At 35.0% G+C, this 9,411-nt stretch overlaps 1 long non-coding RNA gene across 1 annotated transcript; it reads right to left on the reverse strand.

Annotated features, from left to right (window-relative positions):
- Nucleotides 1-5,816: 5,816 nt before the first annotated feature.
- LOC135221541 (uncharacterized) lies at nt 5,817-9,028 on the reverse strand. Its single transcript, XR_010316015.1, has 3 exons — nt 8,895-9,028; nt 6,920-7,055; nt 5,817-6,142 (listed from the first exon to the last, which is right to left on the reverse strand). It is a non-coding gene; the product is annotated as an uncharacterized LOC135221541 (long non-coding RNA).
- Between the last annotated feature and the right edge of the window lie 383 nt (nt 9,029-9,411).

Below are 9,411 nucleotides of genomic sequence, written 5' to 3' on the forward strand. Positions count from 1 at the left end.
AAAAAAATTATCACCTATTCGGAATACAAACTACGGTAAACTCACCACAATTATATGCCACCAAAAATAACCCACTGATGAATATAAAAACACAACATCTCCATAAGGACTCATAAAACTGCAACACAGTAATGCCACTCACCTCTTAAGAGCCACCACACCCAAGGAACCACAATGCCCCCTCTCTTTTGGCTCGTAAAACCCCAGGAAAAAAAATCATAACCACAAAAAAAAAAAGTCACCACGAAAGATTAGTGCCATCCCCATATATATATATATATATATATATATATATATATATTATATATATATATATATATATATATATATATATATATATATATAATATATATATCCATATTAATATATACACACCCAGGCAATATAAATAACTCCCTCCATGTGACTAATAACCCCATGTGGAATAAAACAAGTCTCAAAAAAAAAAAAAAAAAAAAAAAAAAAAAAAATATATATATAATATATATATATATATATATATATATATATATTATATATATATATATATATATATTATATATATATATCTCCAAGCAGAGTATTCAAGAATGTAACTCCATCTCCAAAAAATGCACTCAAAGCATCTAGCTGATACACTAAAAAATATTGCCCCATATCTCATAAAGGTTTCTATTTGCACAAAAAAATGGCTGCAAAAATAATTGAACTAAACATAGCTCTCACCTCTATAGGCCTAACCTGTGGAATACTCCAACAAAATAAAATATTACATGGCTCAAAGTTACACTCTCTGTTTAGCATAACTGCTGGGAAAGGGCAAAAACTCGGCAAAATAAATAAAAATTGCCCAGGAAATCAGTTTGCCATAACTCATTATAACACAGCATAGGCCACCAGAAACTAAACCAAGTTTCCTATCTCTGACAAAGTTGCTACAAACACAATTGTGCGAGAGGCCAACAATTTCCGGAACACAAATATCCAGAAAAAAGATGTAGTGCCATTATGAATACATTCAAAAATGCAAAAATTCTCCCCTAAATCTCTCTGCAGCACCAAACGGCTGAAATTATAAACAAATTCCCTAACAATGACTCCAAGTCACGAATGAGACATTAAAAATCCACACAAACTGCTCGGAGAGAAAAATAAATTCAAATTCGCCCATGATAAAAAAAACTTACGTCAGAGTTAATTGTGAAAGCTGTTCTATTCATATGCCCACAAGCAACTTTACTTTTATTGACAAAAGACACATTCTTTTTCTGAATTCTAGAGCATTAACCATAATTCTCTCTCTCTCTCTTTCTCTCTCTCTCTCTCTCTCTCTCTCTCTCTCTCTCTCTCTCTCTCTCTCTGACATCATGATAATGGACGTTGATGAACGCAAACGTTGAAACATAGGTATGTACCTTTCCGGTTTTGTAATTGATGAAATAAATAAAATATCTTTAAAGTCTACGCATTCAGGAATTCAACCTCTTTATAGTACAAAAAGAATAAAATAAAATAGATAAATAAATAAATAAAATAAAAAACCTACATATTTACATGATCCCGTTAGCTGTCCTTTCTTGTCTATGATTAGGGCCATAATAAGTATACAGGCAACGTTTTATACTTATTGGATATGTATTCATAGATTATACACAGATTATACAAAATAAAGAGATATTATGGTTTCTTAGTTTAAGTTTTCAAATTGTATTTAGTGGAGGGTAACAGGAAGGTGTTGCGGAATTCAAAAGACATTATCTAACTTGAAGGAAAAGCCACTGGAATTTCTCTCACGTCTTTAAGAGGCAAAAAAAATCAAAACTTGTATAAGAGAGAGAATGGTCAAGAGAAGTTTCCGTCGTAGGAATGAAGATGGACTTTTAATGTTAATTAAGAGAAATTGCTAAGAAAATGACTGAATTGCAGTTGCCTCCCGAGTTTGTAGAACATGAAGGAATGAATATTTTGAAAATGAACTATATGGATAAAATGAGATTTTTCTTACAAGAATATTTGTTGTAATTTAAAAGACAGAGAAAGGTGATGAGACGGCTAGAAATTTGCCTATACCTGTTTTGATTTAGGGGGTACTTAGGTTTAGTTGGGTTGTTTAGCTTTAATGCGGGGGGGCTGTTTAAGTTTATGAAGTGTGTTTAGATTTGGTGGGGGTGTGTTTGAATTTAGTATGGGGCGTGTGTTTAGGGCCAGTGGCGGGTGAATATAGTTTTAGTGAGGGTATTGTATTGTTTAAATTTAGTACAGGACGTGTGTTTAGGTTTAGTAGGGGTGTGCTTAGGTTTAGTGGTGGGTGCATATAGGTTTAGTGAAGGGTATGTTTAGGTTTAGTGAGAGGGAAGTTTATACTTAGTGGAGAATGTGCTTATGTTTGGTGAGAGGGGTGTATAGGTTTATTGGTGGATGTGTTTAGGTTTAGTAAGGGTGTGTTTTGGTTTAGTGTGTGCGTATGTTACAATTTAGGGGGTATCTAGGTTTAGTGGAGTGTGTTTATGTTTAGTTTGGGTATTTGCATGTTTAGTGGGGGGTGCATTTAGGTTTAGTTGTTGGTGTGTTTAGGCTTAGTGGGGGGTGTGTTTAGGTTTGATGGGAGGGATGTTTAGGTTTAGTGGTCGGTTTGTTTAGGTTAGGTGGGGCTGTGTTCTGGTTAGTGGGGGATGTGTATAGGTTGACAGGGGCTCTCTCTTAGATTAGCGGTATTGTGCTTAGGTTAGTTGATGCGGTTATGTTAAGTGGGGGGTGGGTGTGTTTAGGTTTAATGGTAGATGATAAATATGTTGAAAAAGAAACCTGAAAGTCCTCGAGAGAAAATGACCAGGGAATTTTTTGTTCACTATGATCTCAAAAAAATACCTAGGAAGACATACGATAAGGTAAACAGCCATATCCTTCCAAGCATGATATTCAAATTATTATCTGGTTCAATTTTATTTTGTAAAGGATATTATGTAAAATCTTCGTTGTTGCTTTGTTTTACATCAAAGACGAATGGAATAGAAAATGCATTTCCTTTTAGAGCCTTGTATTCTAAATGCATAGCTAAATGAAAATGAGTGCACTGTTAAAGTGTAGCCCATTCAATTACCAAAAGGTATGCTGACATTCTAGGTAAATGGTAAAATAGGATATCTGTCTTTTTCTAAACAGAGGGAACTTTAAGTATTCTCGGAGTCTTATTTAGTAAAATTGCAAGTTTTTTGCTTGTTCTTTAAAAGTGAAGATGCCACAGATGCTTTAAAGAAGAAATCTAATTACCATTTGACGGACTTGACGCTATTTTACAATGATATCCAATCCTCTTTATTTACTTATGCTTTGTAAATTCGTCCTTACAAATGATTACATCTTCAAGCAGTTCGTAAAAGACGTTTATCAGACAAAACCTAAACTTAACACAACTGACCGCATAATACACGTATATATTTTGAGGATATTACAGAAAATACTGTGAAGGACAGTGACGGTTTTTCTACGCCGGTACGGCTCCATAGAGACTCCTCAAAATAACAAAGAAAATTATTGGGTCTGAATCTGTACAGTTAAACAAAACGATTAAATCTGCTGTTTTTCCTCCAAAAGATCAGATTATGAGTTCTAGTGCGATATGGTAGTTGCCCAGATCCAATAATTACCCATTGATAAATGATAAAATATTCAGAAGTGATGGCTTTCATGAACCAATAAAGCAACACTGCAGTGCATTGATGCCAAGATAAATAGAACGACAGGAGGCTCAGGGAACCTTGGGACGAGGTACTTTGCCTCAGACTTATACACCCAAATACAAGGGATTCCTACAGAATGATCATGTCAAAGAGGCATGACGCCACAGCCCAAGAATAGGTTTCCTTAGGACATTCAGTATTTGAATAAAACTCTAAATATCCTTAAATTAAGTAAGGTTCGATATCGCCTAGAATAGTTGAAAACTATTTACTGTTAGAATTTAAAGGAAAGAATATGTTTAATATAACATAACTCCTAAAGATCAAACAAAAAGAATAATCAATTTACCACTAACCATCTGAACAAGAGCAGAAAAAAATAGAACAAGAAACTATAAAGTTTTCAAACTGGAAAAAAGTTTTGTTAAAGAAATATTATAAAACAGAATCCCAATACCATGTTCGAATAGAGAGAACTCTTCTTCAGAAATGCACAAAGTTCAAGTCTTCCCTGCAACTCTCTTGTAGATTCCACGGCCTAAAAGTAAAAAAGAATTATTTCAATTTTACTAGATAGAGCAACTATCCAGTCACAAGTCCTTTTATAATTTACCACCAATTTATGGATCAGAAGGCCAAAAGTAATTTCTTTTTAAAACTATTGAACAGAAAACCTGTTTGACAGGACGGTAGTTTGTACAGTGACCTATCAACATATTTTCTTTACCAAGCCATTTTACCTAGCGCAAACGAGACTGACAGTCACGCTATATCTAATTCATATACCTAGATGGAAGTCACTTCAGTAGTGCTTCAAATAACAACGACTGTGGTACACATCATATACCAATAACTGTCGAACTTCCTCGTTTAGACCCCGATCCAACAGTTCTTCGGTCTCTAATGGCATTTTTTTTTTAATGCCAAGCTGCTCTTCATCCTAAGACTGAGACATGTAATTCAGATACTCTGTTTATCAACCTGGAGACCTGTATTCTTTCCTTGAGATCAACCCCAACAAAAATATTTTTAGCCTTTTCTTTAATATGCTAATCATTGACATTTAACATCTGAATCTTTCCTACAAAAGTTTTCGCTGTGCAAAATTCGTAGGAATAACTGTTCATCAATCCCTTCGTACTTACAATTTTGCTCCTATGGATCTTCTCTTTCGAACTTTGCGTAACTGCCTTCAGACTCTTCACTTAAATTCGTTAGTAACTCCTTTCTCACTATGATCACCCGTTTCATTCACTCATAAGTATCAACATTAATCTACTTCCATTTCCCACACTCTACTTCTGCATGTTATGTGCACGGCCAACAAGTAATACTATCACCCCATACTCTTTTACGTAAACATTTTCTGGTGACACAAACTTGCACGCACAGATAATATCTGTCCCTTCGACTCCTCAAATCAATCTGCCAATAAATATCCCTTTATCTAAGATCCATATTTACAAACAGCCAACCGTTCACCAGTCTATGTAATCGAGCGTGAATTTCCCTTTTGCCGTTATGCTAATCACTATTTATAAAAGTTTCTCAATAGAACTAAAATCTCCATGGTTACAGTTACATGGCATATAGTTAGTTTTGAATTAGAAAGTACGTTCAACGTCCGAAGCAGTCAAGTTTCGTGTTTACGTTTTCAACCCATTTTAAAATGTCATAGCCGATAACTTAGCTGGATCCTGTCGAAGACAGATCGAGGCGTTGAGAAACCCCGCTTCAGTAGCCATGATCACTACTACCATTGATCACCTTTACTTAAGAATAACCTGTCTCCAATATTCTTGGAATATTCCTTTTTTGTATAATCTGTTTGATATTTAAATATTTCTTACAAATTCTACCATCGCCCAGCTGAACAGTCTTCTAAATTCTCTCATTGTATCTCTTGAAATTAAAATTTTTTTCAGTATATTTGGTAGTATATACAAACAATTACTAAATACTTACTTTTACACCTTGTCACTAAAGTAGTTACAGTAATTTTATATTTACCACCATAAACTACCACTTTGTACCTTCAAAGTTCTGATTCACTATAAAGTGTCCAAGTGTTAGTTTTAATTATAAACCCTTTCTAGGCATTTCCAAAATAACAGCCACTTAGTTTTCTTATATATTTATATATTTAAAGGTTAATTTTTAAACATACAAAACATTCAAAAGATAATTAACAGTTTTTAAAAGCATACTTTGTTATCAATCTCATAAATTTTTGAGAAACTTAAGGGGGATCCATGACAGCGGACAACGTTAAAGGCCAGACCCACCACAAGTTCCAAGTCTCCGTCCGTCCATCGATACTCCTTTTATTCCAGTCCAGGAACTGCAAACCTCTTGAACCAACAGCGCTTGTTAATTTTCGTCCGTGGGTTGATACTCCATGCTAATGCAGGAAACGCAAAACCTCCGACTATAATATGTCTCGTTGGTTTCACCAAGGCCACACTAGTCCGACACCAAATATACTGGAAGAGAGAAAAGAGTTAGAATCTGTTCAGAGAAGGTTTAGATATAAAACTGACGATTCACCCATAATAGTTCTTAAGGAAAAAAAGACCCAGATAAGAGCCCAAGTTGTTATTGAACTTAATTCAAATACGCAGGCTTAGTTAAATCAATATTAAAATCTGAAAAAAAATATTGCCTTTCACGACTTCTGGACGACTTTTGTTACTTTCATTTCATAGATGTGGCTCGAAAACAATAAACCATGACTTAACAGGGTTATCCTTTCGATTAATTCACCCAGGCCACTTTACTTGGCGATCAGCCTGAAATTATATAAGGGGTTCAATGTAACGTCAAGTCTACTATGAATAAAAATATGACATATTCCGTAGTAAATTTTCTAACATTCAGTGGCAGACTCAAAGCATACTAAGTTTAACCTTCAAGCTAATTTTACTGGAACTTTACTACTTCATTGTATATTACTGATTAAAAACTTAAATTACCAAAATGTGCTAACAAATTCAACGCACAGGCTACAAGCAAAATAAAAACCTAATAAAAACCTATCAAAACTAAAGATAAGCACATTAGGTGCTTTGACGATCTGGTTTGTTCTAACTACATTTTCCTACCAAGAACCAATTATGGCAGGACTAAAGTCCTACCATAACTGGTTCAAGGGAGTACCTCTACCCCTAAAGGGGCACCGCCCCTATAAGGGTGGAGGATTAAAGTTGTTGCAAAAATAAGCAATGAAACGCTCACCGTTCATTTCTATCTTCTCTATTTACCTATCCTCATGAAAACTGAAGCAAATTAATTAGTTTTCGGTCAAGATTCCATCATCCAAACTGATGATCAATTCAATAGCTTGAAAACCCATCACTGACAAGACTACCCATCGTATACTCACACTCACGAACGCACCTGAAATAAGAATAAGTCAACTATACTCATTTATTTAGCTTAGTGTACAACCAAATTCTACAAAAAAAAAAAAAAAAAAAAAAAAAAAAAAAAAAAAATGTTACAACTTCTAATTAGAAAATGTACAAATAAGTCATTATAATTCTAAAAACTCCAACCAAATCAGGACTAATACAATTCCAAACAAACTTCGTTCAAAATGAACTTGGCGTAGAACATCCTCCTAATCTAAATACAAACTACTATGAGATTCAGGGCCTCTAACACTTTTTTCGCAATAACTTTTTATCTATGAATTTCATAGATATAACGCTTATTCAGAATACACATATCTACACAAACTTTTACTGTATTCTGCATTACGTGGGTTGAATAAATTTGGTACTTATAATGTAAAAGTGACTTTTTTTGAACACGGACCAACTTACTCAGAGAAAAGGTTTCGAACGCACTCGTTACGAAACTTATGACAGCATTTCTTCCCTCTTTCTCGATGGATTATTGGCTATACGTAACGAACGCAAGACCTCTGGCAACAATGACAAAAATTTAAATACAAGCAAAACAGTACACCTTTATGAACTCAAACCTCTCCGCTGATAATTGTCATAATGAACAAACCAACAAAATAGGTTAATAAATACAAAAACACTTCGATTATTAGTCTAATTCCCAAAATAAGTTTCCTAAGAAATTAATCTACTTTATAGGTCACAATCAGATTGACAAGATGTAGTGAATAGTTGGTAATTTTAAAAACATAGCAGACAAACTTGATTTGATAACTGCTATACCAAATGTAAAGCAATTTTCATTTATTGGCTATCTACCTATTTACTGAAAAAAAAATAGCCGGTACCGTATTTTGGCTTTAAACCTTCACCAATAATTAGCGTCAGAATGATGACTTCATGAGGCTCCACCCACTTTGGCCTCTTTATAATTCAGGATAACACTGAAGGCTACCATGGGCATTGTTGGATTAGAAAACTTATCTTCTGGCTATAAAAACTCATTTCTCGAGTAGTTATGAGAAGTGCTAAATGATCCTTAAGGATCCCAGCAGTTGGCCTGAACGTTTAATTCATATATATTAATGCTATTACTACAGTAGTATTGCTACACTAACACAGATGCCCCACCTGCATCTATGTATCGTTCCCCACACTAGCACAGATACCCCACCCACATCTATGTATCGTTCCCCCATTCATAAAGTCTATGTCATGTTTTTTCACAGTGCAATAAGCCATGGCCTCCTCAGAAATTAAGTTTAACATTAGATGATAGGTTGCAAACGTAAGACAAATGCAGTTTTGCAACCACGGGGACAATTCCAAATCCTGTTAGCCATTCTTGACTGCTATGGGTTGCAGAGCCGATGGAACAAGGTGAATGAGTTTGTCTGGTGGATAGGCGGGGCAACAATACGTCAAACGGTGTTTACCTTGCTTACATAATGAATGTTTTTCGACTCTTGGCTAGTAATCATTGGCCATGGCGTCGGCTAGATAATTTTTACTCTATAAATATTAAAAACATCGGGTTTAGGTTATGGATAATGCTGACAAAATTTGTGTGTGGTTGTAAAATAAACATATGTCAACTTTCAGCTATATCTGATGCTTTGATAAGGAGCAAAGTCCAAAAAACCGTGTCACAGAGGCCCTGAATCTCATAGTAGCACTGAAAACCGAGCTGTCAAAAATTTAAATAAAAATAAACCTAGCTGTGAAGAAAGAATAATTCCTCCAAAGCTAATATACAAATAAAATACCACTGAACACCTGTCTGTATAAAAAATAAAAAATAAAAATTCCTCCAAACGTAAACACAAACCGTAAACTACCAGAATACCGAGCTGTCACAAGCAAAATTAACGTGCCAGCCTACTTCCGAGGAGGCCACGGCAGTCATCGTTTGCCAAGGACGATCAGCTCCATGGGCAGCCGCTAAGGGCGTCGCTACCCAAGAACGGCCGCTCGATTCTCCTTGGCGAGAATCGGGAAGAGAGCTTTTGATTGTTCCTTGACCTTTTAGGTATTTAGCTTTTGGCCGATTTTCCTTTGTCGACGTTCTGTTAATTCTTCATGAAACATTTTGAAACGACGTTACGGCCAAGCATGCTATATTTCCTATTTGTTACATCGGTATGAATCCTTACCCTATAGAGAAAACGTCTTAGTTTTCAAACAGTACACACATGAACTGTCGAAATGACTCTAGTTGTCTTATCTAACACTCTCAGTATCGACCCGTTATGGGTCTAAATCTAGTTGTCTCTTCTGTGTAATAAATGTATTCCTTTTTTTTTACAATCAAAACATGATTAAACCACCATTCTTTAGGTGCGCTT

This window comes from Macrobrachium nipponense, chromosome 2 (assembly GCF_015104395.2).
Source record: "Macrobrachium nipponense isolate FS-2020 chromosome 2, ASM1510439v2, whole genome shotgun sequence".
Taxonomy (NCBI): domain Eukaryota; kingdom Metazoa; phylum Arthropoda; class Malacostraca; order Decapoda; family Palaemonidae; genus Macrobrachium; species Macrobrachium nipponense.